The 12,865-nt window shown below is 56.1% G+C and overlaps 2 pseudogenes; one reads left to right on the top strand and one right to left on the bottom strand.

The window, feature by feature from the left end:
- Positions 1-12,865, bottom strand: part of LOC132334706 (zinc finger protein 850-like) — a 1,213,125-nt pseudogene that overhangs the window by 196,372 nt on the left and 1,003,888 nt on the right.
- The window catches only part of LOC132334717 (zinc finger protein 850-like), a 260,738-nt pseudogene that overhangs the window by 60,436 nt on the left and 187,437 nt on the right, over positions 1-12,865 (top strand).

The raw sequence follows: 12,865 nt of genomic DNA, 5'->3' as shown, positions 1-12,865 counted from the left end.
GGGACAAAGGCAGGCCTCATGGCACCCAGGAGACCACTGTGGGACAATGGAATCTCATGGAACCAAGGCTCCATTGTGACAAAGCATGGCCTGATGGAAGCCCAGTGCCACTGGGACATCTCCAGCCTTGGAGGAAGCAAGTGTCCGTGGTGACACAGCACAGCCTCAGGTCACAGGAGAGCAGAGGGATGCCATGGAATCTTGGGGAACCAAGTGTCAATTCTAAACACAGCGAGGACTCACGGAACCCAGGAGACCATTGTGACACCACCCTTTGTCACCATGGGGCCGTGCTCCTATGAGAATCCACGGGCCCACCATGTTCTCCTGGGTTCCAGGAGGCCCCGCTGTGCCACAATGGCCCCTTGCTCCCACGAGCCACAGCTCGGTCCCCGTTGCCCCTGGGTTCTGGGAGGCCATGCTGCGTTCACAGCTGACACTTGCTGCCACGAGATTCCACTGTGTCCCAGTGGTCCCCATGTTTCCATGGGGTTCTGCTGTGTCCCAGTGGACACTGGGTTCCACAAGAGCTGGCAATGTCCCAGTGGCACCTGTGTCCTGTGGGCCCCACTTTGCCAAAGCAGAGCCTTGGCTCCATGAGATTCCAGGTTGTCCCAATGCTCTGCTGAGTTCCATGAGGCTGTGCTGTGTCACCATGGACACTGAGTTCCACCTGCCCTGGCAATTCCCAAGTGGCACCTGGCTTGCACGAGGCCCCGTTGTGTTAGCAGCTGACACTTGGTTCCCCAAGATGTCATTGTCACAGAGCTCTCCTGGGTGCCCTGAGGCCTTGCTGTGCAATAATGGAGCCTTGTTCCTGCCAGACCTGGCAATGCCCCAGTGGCACCTGTGTCCATGAGGCCCCACTTGGTCAAAGCAGAGCCTTGGGTAAACAACTGACCCTTGTTTCCTTGAGATTCCATTTGGGAAAAACACGTTCACCCTCCTGGGAAAATGTAAAAAGTTTAATAAAGGACAGTGGGAGACCAGGACCATGGAGCAAAGGTTATTATGGCCGGGTGCATCTTGGCACTCAGCCAGGAGCATCCTGTTCCCTTCAGGGATCCCCCTGAAATACCTTTTCCCTTACACCAGCCTGTTGCATATTCATAGACCCTCATGCATATCCATAAACTAGTTTACATATTCCAGAAACTGTTCTACATGTCCCCTCCTTGGGTCTGCCTTTTCAGAGCATGTGTGTTTCTTGGCTGTGGTTTTGGCTCCTTCTCTTTATCACCTCCAGTTTCTGGGCCTTGGTCCACTCTGCCTTCAGACAGGGAGTGCTGATAGTTGGCAGATCTGTGCAGGTGTCCTCATCCTGTGTGCATTGGATGTTATCCCATCCCAGCAGGCATTTAACACAAGCATGCTTCTCTCAGCTATTTCACTGCAATGTCTAAGCACAATTAACAATAGAAATAAAAACTATATCTTTAGAACAAAGTTACTTTAACTTCACACATACAAAATCCATTTTAATATTTGCAAAAAGCCAATATTATAATATGTATCTATAACAGGGTGAAGGAGCCCTGGCCCAGGCTCTGGCCCTGGGGGACACGGGGATGCTGCCGGGGGGTCCCTGTCCCCCTGTCCCACCCCCATGGCCCCGGCCCCCCGTCCCCGTGTCAGGCTCTGGGGTCGATCTCGTGGAACATCCTCTGGGGGAGGCTGCGGGGCCGGGGGCGGGGGGACCCGGGGGGACAGGGGACCCTGCTGGGCACAAGCAGGGTTGGACTGCTCTGGGGGGGCTGTGAGGGGGGACAGGGCAGAGTGACCTCCCCAGTGACCTCACACAGCCCCCGTGATGTCACACAGCCCCCTGTGATGTCACAGAGCCCCTGTGATGTCACACATCCATCTGTGATGTCACAGAGCCTCCTGTGATGTCACACAACCCCTGTGATGTCACACAGCCATCTGTGATGTCACACAGTACCTGTGATGTCACACATCCATCTGTGATGTCACACATCCATCTGTGATGTCACACATCTATTTGTGATGTCACACAACCCCCGTGATGTCACACATCCATCTGTGATGTCACACAGCACCTGTGATGTCACACAGCCATCTGTGATGTCACACAGCCTCTGTGATGTCACACATCCATCTGTGATGTCACAGAGCCCCCTGTGATGTCACAAAACCCCCGTGATGTCACACATCCATCTGTGATGTCACACAGCCATCTGTGATGTCACACAGCCCCTGTGATGTCACAGAGCCCCCTGTGATGTCACAGAGCCTCCTGTGATGTCACACACCCCCCATGATGTCACACATCCATCTGTGATGTCACACAGCACCTGTGATATCATACAGCTCCTTTGATGTCACAGAGCCCCTGTGACATCACACAGCACCTGTGATGTCACACAGCCATCTGTGATGTCACACAGCCCCTCTGTTATGATACACAGCCTCCATGTGATGTCATTCAGCTCCTATGTGATGTCACAGACCAGCTTTGTGATGTCACAGCCACCCTGTGATGTCACAGCCTTGTCTGTGATGTCACAGCCTTCTCTGTGACATCACACAGCTGTTCCGTGATATCATACCCTATGTCACAACCCACATTCTGATGTCACAGAACCACCATCTATGATGTCACTGCTAACTCTGTGATGTCACAACACCATCAGTGATGTCACACAGCCCACACTGTGATGTCACACAGGCCCTTTCTGACATCCCAGCTGCTCTGTGCCTCTATGACACAGCCACAGAGGTGCTGCTGTGACACAGCCCCCTCAGGGACATCCCACAGCCCCTGCCAGTGCTGAGCCCCTGTGAGCTCTGTCTGTGCCCTGCTCGTGTCCCTGAGGTGCCCTGGCCGTGCCCCAGCCCTGCTGGGCTGTGCCCAGGAGCTGCTCCTGCCCAGAGCTGTCTCTCTGCAGCGCTGCCCTTGCCAGGAGCTGCCTCTGGGCCAGGAGCCCAGCCCAGCTCAGCAGCACAGACACAGCACAAGGACTTTAATGAGCCTCTGGGGCTTTGTGCTCAGGCTCCTGACAGGGAGCTGAAGAAACCTCTCCAGAACTCCAAGTCAGAATCCAACTCCAAAGTTTCTCTCACTTTTAATGGGTCCCACTGAGGGACACAACTGAGAAAGTGTCCCCAGCCCCAGGCAGAGCAGAGAACTGGAGGCAGTGATGACAGCTGGGGACAAAGAGAAGCCAAGTCTTGGTGCCCTGGGGCACAGCAGGGTCTGTGCCACCAAGGGCTGGGAGGAGACACCTTGTCCTGAGGCACTGGGGCCTCCTGGCACAGCCCCAGCCAGGCTGGGCACTGTCAGCCCCTTGTCCTGCCCTCAGCATCCCCCCCTAGCCCACATCCCAGTGGCCTCAAGGATCTGCTGGAAGGAGTCCCTGGGGAGCCTTGCTCAGCAATGGCCCTGGGGGCTCCTGAATGCTCCCAGGGACTGCAGGGTTTTCAAAGGACTTTGGGTTTGGCTTTTGCCTGGGAGTCTCTGAGAGGTGTGAGCAATCATGGCCTCCAATTACCTGCTGTAATTAGTCCCTGGAGAGGCTTTGTCAGTAACAACACTCAGTGGGCTCATTAATGCTTCAAGGTACTTCAGTTCTTTTCAGGTACTTGGTGTTTCCCTTTTGATACAGACTGTGTGAGAGGTTTGTGCCATCATGGCCCCAATTATCTGCTTTAATGAGTCCTTGGAGAGCTTTGTACTGACACTCAGTGGGGCTCATTAATGCTTTGAGATACTCAAGGTGTTTAAGGTACTTTGGATTTTCCTTTCCACACTGAATATCTGAGAAGTTTTTGTGCCATCCTGGCCTCCAATTTTCTCCTCCAAGGAGTCCATGAGGAGCCTGTGTTGGGGATGGACCTCAATGGGACCCATTCATGCTTTGTGACACTTTGGGGTTTTCCTCTTAGACTCCTGGAAAGGTTTCTGCAATCTCCTCCCAGGCCCTGATGTTCCAGAGCTCAGCTCCAAATGCACAGTGAGGCTCATTAGGATCAAACAAGTCCTGATAAACCATGGCTCTGCCTTCATTTCCCTCAGCTCTTGTGCAGTTCATCAGGGAGGTTTCTGTAGTGGTTTTGGTTCACCAATTTGAGGTTTCTTGGTCAGTGCATCAATTAGTGTGGTTGGTTCAGTGTTGGCTAATTACCAGTGCACTCACTGGAATATACTTGCTCATTTCCTGTTGTGAGATAGGAGTAGGAGTAAGGCAAAGTAGGCTCAAAACTTTAAAAGGGTATAAAGAAAATGGTAATAACAGTAGCTAAAAGAAAGAGCAATAAGAATCAGAACAAAACTTTCAGAACACTTCTCTCCCTACAACCTTTTCTTTCTTACTGACAATGTAAGGAGACAAAAACCTAAAAATTTCAGTCTGTTTACCACCTCTACAATATTGGTTTTTTCAGTTCACTTAAGGAGAGAAGTTCCTCTTGTTAATGTCGGGGAGATTTCTCCACAAGAAAACTGTTCTCTCATGGCTTTTAATTTCCACGAATAGCAGCCACCTGGAAAAATTTGTGAAGTCCCTCCCATTTTTCACATCTTTTCCCACAGCTGTGTTTATGCGCCATGTCAACTTGTGGGGTACTACTTTGAAGGTGAGCTGTTTAAGAGCAGAGGTTCTCTTCATCTATTTCTGAAATAATTTTCATCTTTGGGAACAGAGGTCTTCTTGTCTCCCTGAGGGCACAGGGTCTCATCACTCTGCTCTCTGTACAAACTTCTCATGGGATCACAGATACTTCAACATTTGCTTCCTTTATCATGGAGGCCTTTGCTGAACAAGTCATCTCCCCACACTTTTCAATCATAGGGAAAAAGAGGGTCTGATGTATCAATTACATCCTTCTCCGTAGCTTTACAAGAGGATTTTAGCCCCAAGATCAAGGCATCTCCTCATCCCTCCCATTTGGGGCTCAGCTTCCTCTTCACAGACCTCGGTGTGTTCACGTTGCCCCTCTCTGTGCCTGCACTTTGTCCTTCTCTCTCACTCGAGGGAGGATGGAAGCACTGACAGAGTTCATATCTCACCTGGGCCTGCAGATGGTTCCGTGACCCCGGCCGGGCTCGGTCCTTGGGCCGGAGCTGTTTTACCATGGAGGTTTCTGCAGCGGCTGCGCTGGGGCTGTGTCAGGATGGGCCACGCTGGGGCAGGGCCAGGATCTCAGCAGCCAGGCCAGAACACAGCAGCAGCACGGCCGGGGGCTGATGGCTTCTCCTCCCCCTGCCCGGGGGTTGTGGGTGAACCCCAACGGTGGCAGAACCTTGGCCGAGCCGGCCCGGCCCGGGGCTGCTCCTGGGGCCCGGCGGATCCTGGCTCGGCCCGGCTGGCGGCGGGGCAGGGCTCAGCAGTGCCCAGATGTTGGAACTGCAGCCATGGCCCGGCCCGGCCTCGGCCCCGCGGCCTCCCCTGCCCTGCCCGGCAGCCGATGGGGCCTGGCGGGGTCCCTGGGAAGGGGCCCGGCCCCACGGCAGGAGCCGCCTGGGCTGCCCTGGCTGAGACGGGGCTGGGTCAGCCTTGTTACCTCTGTGCCAGCCAGAAGGGAAAGAGACCCTCCCAGGCTTTTTCATCTTTACCATGTGTCTTCACAGGGCTGTGTACAGTTTCCTTAGTGGTTTAACAGATTGTCAGTTCTCAAAGCTAATTACTGATTGGGGTTTTTTTCATTGGAGGAAACTGCTTCTCTTAGAACATCACTTCTGTGATGCAAAACCACCAAACAGCACAGAGCACAGAGTTACATTGTCCATATATAGTGGTCACGTGCTCGATGGTATGAGTTAAAAAGGGTTACCAATTTTTTTAAAAAAGGTTGTAGAAATATAAGTTTAACCAGCAGTGGCAGAGGAGAGTTCTTTGTTAGCTTCATGTTGTAATGACCTATTAAGAGTAGGTTGTTAACTCTCTATTGTTGAGAATTCCTCTTTTTGTATCAGTACCACCCTGCCTGGGCCAGGTGGATGGCCCTTCTCGGCCAGTGAAAGGAGGGGACATCAGAGGACATGCAAAATAACCTCAGACTCAGCATGCCATGGGAAGGACCCCCAACACACTTACCGAAAAAAACCCCAAAAGCGACGAGCCAATACAGAATTAGGAGATCAAAGTGATGTCTAGACATGAGGACAAAGGTCCAGAGCCTGCAGAGACACTGAGAACCTTTGTTGCCCCTAGCCCCAGACTAAAAGGACCTTGGCTAGAGCCAGTACCCTCGACAGAAAACCCAAAAAGCAGAATTAGGGGAATATCCCCACTGCTTTTGTGGGGACAGTACCCCCAGCTCTGCCCCCTAGTCGACGAAGCTGCATTTTCCTCCTCCTCTGAGCCACTCCTGGGAGCGACAAAGGTGTGACCTCAGACCTGTCTTACCTCCCAACCTGAGCTGATCGCTTTTAATAAAGGCACTGAAAAGGAGAAAGATCTCCTGCCCTATTTATTTCAGTACTGGTCTCTCCCTGCTGGATGCTGTGGATGAATTCACGAATGAGCTGTAGGAGAAGGGCAAGAAGCCGGGGATGGTGCACGGACTGCTTCACACATGGTGCTCGGCTGAGCAGGGACAGCAGGCCCAACCCAGCTGGGGATGGCTGCAGGTACCTGAGCTGTGCTGCGGAAGCGGCCACGGCTGGATTCCTGCTCTTGTGTACGCTCCAGGGCTGCATCTGGCAAAAAATGAGCGCAGACAGAGCTGAGGGGCTGCGGGAGAGGCTGGAGAACACAGCCCAGCCCTTCGCTTCCCAGGCAGGGAGAGCCCCGGGATGCCCCAGGGGGATGGAGCACGGCCACTGCGGGGTGTCTGCGCAGCCCCTCTTCCGTCCTGTCCATGGGCATGTCCCCAGGGCATGGGATGGCATGGGATGGGACCAAGTTGGCTGCAGGCTCCAGCCCTGCGGCCCAGCTCTGCCACTCACCCTCCTGTGGTGGATGGAACGGCACCACCTCTTCAGCCTCCTGTGCTGGGGCAGCTCCCGGGCCTTCTTCCTCCTCCTCCTCCTCCAGCCAGGCCAGCTTGGGCACTCTCGGGGGTCTCTGCTCCATGTCACTGACTGGAGCTACTTGCAGGAGAGATGTCCTGGAAAAGCTCCGGGGCACCAAGTCCCACGCTCTGCCCTTGAGGGCAGCTGCAGAACAGAAGCCTCAGAAGGCCACAGGTCAGTGAGTCCTGTGCTCGGGCCTCGAGCTCAGCCTCAGGAACAAGGCCACAGAAAAGCTCCGGGTCAGACGGGAACGAGTGCGCTGTGCAGGGGCTCCTCACGGCACCGCTCTGTCCCGTTCTGCGCCGTTGCGTGTTCCAAGCACCCGGGCAAGCTTCTATTTCCCACGTGTCACAAAGGGCCCTTGGACACTGGCTTCCGTTCCGTGCCACGGTGACCGTGCTGCAGCGTGCCACCCAGGGCCCTTGCACACGCTGCCACCTGCCCTGGGGCTGCCCCCAGCCCACCCAAAGTGGCCCAGGTTGGAAGGAATCCCTGGCCCCAGGGGTCTAAGACAGCCCGACAGGATCTTTAGGAAGGGCTCAGACCATCAGCAAACGCTGCCCTGCTCTGCGGTCTTGGTCCTATTCCCATAGCTTTCCCTGAGAGCATTTTAATTTCTAAATTATAATCATTTGAAGGGAGGGGATTTACATTTCCATTTCAGAGAAGGCTTCTGCCTTCCTTAGCAGACACCTCTCTTTTCAAACCTAGACAATTGTTTCTCATCTTGCTGGGGAGCCCTGTTTTACACCAGGGACCTCGAGAACCATTCCCAGCAATTGGGAAAATCTTAGGTGCTCCATCCACCCATAGATGAGGTCTCCAAATTTGCCCCGAAAGTGGCTCCAGCTTTTATAGTCCAAGTGACATGATGATATTTTTAGCCCAGAAACCCCTGCAGCTGATGGCACACTTCACAATCAGCAGGGACACAGCTAGGCCAAAGCCCAGACATCTGTTGGGAGGCTTTCTCCTCAATCACCTTTCAAACAAACCTCCGTTCAAGTCAGTTGGGAAAGTTTCTTCAAATGATACATTTCTGGCACATAACTACACAGGGTTATGTGAAAGACTCTAAAGCAGCTGCTTTGGAGTCAAAGAGCCAGCATTACGAGTCCTTGTCATCTGTTTGTCACTAATTCACACTTTGGGGGATTTGAAGGAGTTAGGAAGGAGCTAGAGAGCGGACCTCTGAGTTTCTTAGATGATGCCATTTCTTTTCCTTATCTTCTACATGGACAGGAAGAGTGAGTTTGGCTCCCATCTCCACCGCACGGATCACAAGGCTGCAAGACTTCTAGTTACAAGAGCTTTTAAAGATTTGTTGGCCAGTAAGACACTGCCAACAAGGATACCTATGTTTTGGACCCAATCCTTCAATATTTCCTTCTATGGACTCATGCTACAGTGTCAGCTTCCTTAGCCAACCTACCATGTTATGACACACAAACCTACGGCACTGCATCCTAAGCTTCTTGTTTACCATTGTAACTACTTTTAGTTTTTCTAGATCTTGAACGCTACAACTCTAAACTTTCCTCCACTTCAACTTTCCTCCACGTGTCTCTGCTAAAAACTATAAATCCACATTCTCGCTTCTAGCACCTAAGTTTGGAAGCCCTTTCCAAGGTCTCAGGTAAAATCCTGTGCTTAATTCTAAGCTCTGCTGACAAGACCCAAGGTCTGAGAATTCCCTGCGTTTTGGTTTCCAACAACACTGTTAGTGTTGTTTCCAACAACTGCTGTTAGTTCCAGAGCACCCAGGATCCATCTTGCAAGTCAGCTCCAGCAGGAACAAGGCAGCTGCCAAGGGGCTGCTTATGGCCTCTGACACCCAGTTGCTCAGGGCTTCCCAGTGCCCCAGCCCCTCAGGGTCTTGCTCAGCCCGGCCAAGCTGCCCGGCAGCAGAGCCGCAGCCCCACAGCAGCTCCACAGGAGCCCCAGCCAGAGGCACCTCGGAGCCCTCAGCAACGCAGGCAGCAGCACACGGGCAGGAGGACACGGACGGCGCTTCCTGCCTGGCACAGGGCTTGTGGCCATCTCCAGGCACCGCTCTCACAGGGATCCCCGCAGCTCCAGCCCCTGCCCAGCCGCTCTGTCGGCAGCACAAAGGCTTCAGCAGAACCACCAAAGGCCAAGAGGCTTCTGGGCATTTTCCCTGCGGCACTGTACGCCTGGGCAGGATGCTAAATACAAGAACCCTCTTCCCTGCTTCCCCTATGCCCTGCTGATCCTGGGCAGTAAAGAAAAGCTCCTGAGAGTCCGTATATTATAACACATTTTATATTTACATAGAATAAAAAGGAAGGGAAGAAAAAAAATCATAAAGAAAATCCCCAATGGCTAAGGTTGCCCCAGCAAAGAAAGCCTCCTGGATTCAGCTCTCTACAGAGCTCCAGCAGTGCAGCCAGCCAAGCCGCAACAGACGAGGCCGAGGCCCAGTCATCCATGCCCTGCACAGCTGATCTTGCAGCCTCTGGAAGATGGAATATTGCCCACTCGCTGTTGCTTGGAGGACATGCAGTGTTTCAAGTGCCAGCTCTGACACGGCACTGCTCATGTCCTCAGTCAGGCGTTCGAGGGCTGCAAGAGAGAGGAACAGAGCCACGGTCAGATGCCGAATCTGTGGGGAGCCAAGGAGAGCCCCATGCCAGGGCCATGGCAGCTGACTCTTGTCATGGCCAGGAGGGAGCAGGGACCGAGGGGATCAGCCCGAAGCTGCCGGCGATGAATGGCATACGTGGCCCTGAAATCTCTGTGTGCTCTGCCCACGGGAGCAGAGCCCTCTGCAGCCAGGGCAGGGTTTGCGGCTCCCCCCGCTGTCAGCCCCTGCGCTCAGCCAGCTGCCCTCACTCACCACTGCAGATCAGCTGGAGCTCTTGCTGCTGCCCCCTCAGGTGCCGCCCGGCCATCCCTGTGAACACAGAGCCTGTCACGGCCACAGCGGCACAGCTCCCTGCCGGCGGCGCTGCCGGCGCTGTGGCCACACGGCCTGCTGGCCCGGCGGGGCTCAGCCCGGGCCCTGGCCGCACGCTGCCGCCCCAGGGCACGGCTGCCAGAGGGCGGCAGCAGCGCCGAGGCCAGCCGGAGCTCCATGGCGCCGGGCCCGGCCGGCACTGCCGGGGCAGCAGGCGGGGCTGGGGCCGAGCTGCGGCGGGCCGGAGAGGGAGCCCGGGCTCGTGGCTCACCCATGAACCTGACGGCCGCCTCTCGCAGGGGCTCCTGTGGGCTCTGCAGGTAGCGCAGGGCCCAGCGCAGGTGCTCGGCCGCTCTGCTCCTGTCCTCTGCCAGCTGGAGAGAGCAGCGGGAGGGAAGGAAGGGTTGGCGCGGGCTCAGCCCCTCGGTCGGGCGCTGCCTGCGCCCAGCCCCGGCCTCCCCTGCCCGCACAGCCCTGAGGCGCGGCCAGCAGCCGCTGGCGCCGGGCTCCCGAGGGGAGGGGCAGAGGGCCGGCTGCTGCCCGGGGAGCCGCGGTGCCAGCCCGCCCCGCAGCTCCGCCGTGCCGGGGCTCCACGGGCACCCGGCTCGGGCCCACGGGAGCCTGGAGAAGAGCCCGTGCAGCCTCTGCGTGCAGCAGCGGGCAGGGGCACAGCTGCCCGCCCCGCACTCTCAGCACCGCCCCTGGGGGCCTTCTCCAGGCTGAGACTGGGGCTTCCAGGCTGTCCTTACCAGGCACTCGGTGAACTTCCACAGCTTCTTGTTCTTCAGCAGTCTTTCAAGATCCCTCCTCTTCAGGAACTTGGCCACACAAAGCAGTGTTTCCCGTGAAGCCTGGAGAGCAGCAGAGACGAGGAGATGACCCCAAAGCCCAGGGCAAAGGACCCGTGTCCCTGTGCCAAGGCCTGGAGGAGGCTGCAGCCTGGCAGGCACCAGGGCAGGAGGAAGCCGAGCCCCCTGCCAGGGCGACAGCAGCAGCCCACGAGTCCTCACCTGTGCCACAAGACGATTCTCATCATGGCAGTGGAAGAAGAGTGGCAGCAGGCTCTGGCGCAGGGGTGTCTTCAGGGCCTTTTTTGCCTTTTCTGCTGGATGAGTCACCAATGTTCGGAAGAGCAGTATGGAGATTACCTGCACCTGGCTATTGTCCTGAATGAAAGGAAGAAAAAAAGACCTCAGAATTGGCTGCATGGGGCTCAGCTTGACGCAGGCCTGCAAATCCTGAGGTCACGAATTGTCCGGGTAGCACCCAGTGGCCGTGGCTGGGGGCAGCGAGCCTTACGTGGTCAAAGAGTGGCAGGAGCGCCTCAAGCAGCTGCAGTGTGATGGGGCTGGGCATCAGCATGTCATTGTCCAAGATGATAAAGCTGAGTAGCATGACTGTCATGATAACTATCTCTCCATCTGTGTCCCACAGGAACTCCACAAGACTTTCAGTCAGGCTCCACATTTTTTTGGTCTGTGCAGAACACAAATTTGTGAAATGCCATCCTCCTGCTGCAGGGCCTGAAGGCCAAAGGCCTGTCCTGAAGCACTTGGGCAGCTGAAGCGGGAGGCAGGAGAGCTGGGAGCAGCTGCCCCAGCTCCCAAAGCCCAGCCAAGCCCAAGCGACTGCATTCCCTAGCTCAGCCTCAGCCACTGTCCCCTTCTCACCATCGAGGGCTTGTCAGTGAGATCAAGAAGGGCCCTGAGCGCCAGGCGACGCCTCTCCCTGCACTCCCTCTGCAGCTGCCTTGACAAGATTTGCAGGACTCTGTTAGCACTGCGTTCACTCAAGTCCAGGCACTCGAGGACCTGAAAGGCACAGAGCAGTGACGGCGGACCCGGCCGGCAGGAGCCCAGAACCGCACAGGGCCGGGCCCAGGCAGCAGCACAGGGCACGGGCTCCATCCCAGGCAGCTGTGGCTCTGAAAGAGATGAGAGCTGGGAGGCAGCTGAGCGAGGCAGCGCTGGCCATCAGGCTCACCTCCACAAGGAACGCCAGGGCAGGCAGCTCCCAGCGTGGCTCCTGTGTGCTGAGCAGCCGGAGCAGGTAGCGAGCGATCCGGGAACACAAGGGGATGGAGACACAGGACATCTCCCTGGCAGGAGAAAAAGTAACCAAGACTGTGGGCCAGGGGCACAAACCTCTGCCAGGACTGACACACACAGGTCTGGTCTTTCCCCAGCATTGTGCAAGTGGCCCTGGACTATTTGGGAGGCGGCTCCTTGTGGGCACCCTCCTCTCCCAGCCTTTTCCAGTCTGCTTGGCCATCCCTCGGTGACCCTCTGGGCCACGACCACAGGATCTGTGTGGAGCTCCCTGGGCACAGAGCACAAATGTCAGAGGCAGTGGGGAGAAGGGGGTCTCACCTGGCCAGCAGACTCACGGCACAGTGGTGGGTGTCAGCACACAGCAGCATGTCCCAGCCGCAATTGTGTTCCATTGCCACCACCACATCCTCGTGCTGCGTTCGGCAGAGCAGGGACTTCAGGGTCTGCACTGCAAACCTGCGTGCAGAGCAAAGCCCAGGTCACGCTGGGAGCACTGGCTCCTTCCCAGGCCACGTGGCAGGGACAGGAGGAGTAGGATGGAGCACCTCCTGGGGCTGGTGGCAAGGCCATGTTGCTCCTGGCATCCCTTCCAGAAGGTAATGACCTCCTCTGGCATATCCAGAGTGCTGAAGAGCACTTGGAGGAGCAGATGCACAAAGAGGCGGGGGAAATACACCGTCACCATATGTGGGACACAGGGCACCTGGAGGATCTTCCACATCACCACAGCTGCCTGCAAAGAACAAAGCCCCCTGAGACAGTGCTCAGTGCTGAGGTGTCAGTGTGGCAGGGCCCGAGCTTGGCAGGGAGAGGCCCGGAGAGACACAGGGGGAGCAGGGGGCCTGGCGGGCCTGAAGCTGCCCCTGGGGCAGGTTTGAGGCCAGCGCCTGAGGCAGGGAGATGCAGTGGGGGAAGGAGGAT

Source organism: Haemorhous mexicanus, chromosome 16 (genome assembly GCF_027477595.1).
Source record: "Haemorhous mexicanus isolate bHaeMex1 chromosome 16, bHaeMex1.pri, whole genome shotgun sequence".
Classification (NCBI taxonomy): domain Eukaryota; kingdom Metazoa; phylum Chordata; class Aves; order Passeriformes; family Fringillidae; genus Haemorhous; species Haemorhous mexicanus.
This window is presented reverse-complemented; position numbering and strand designations above follow the sequence as displayed.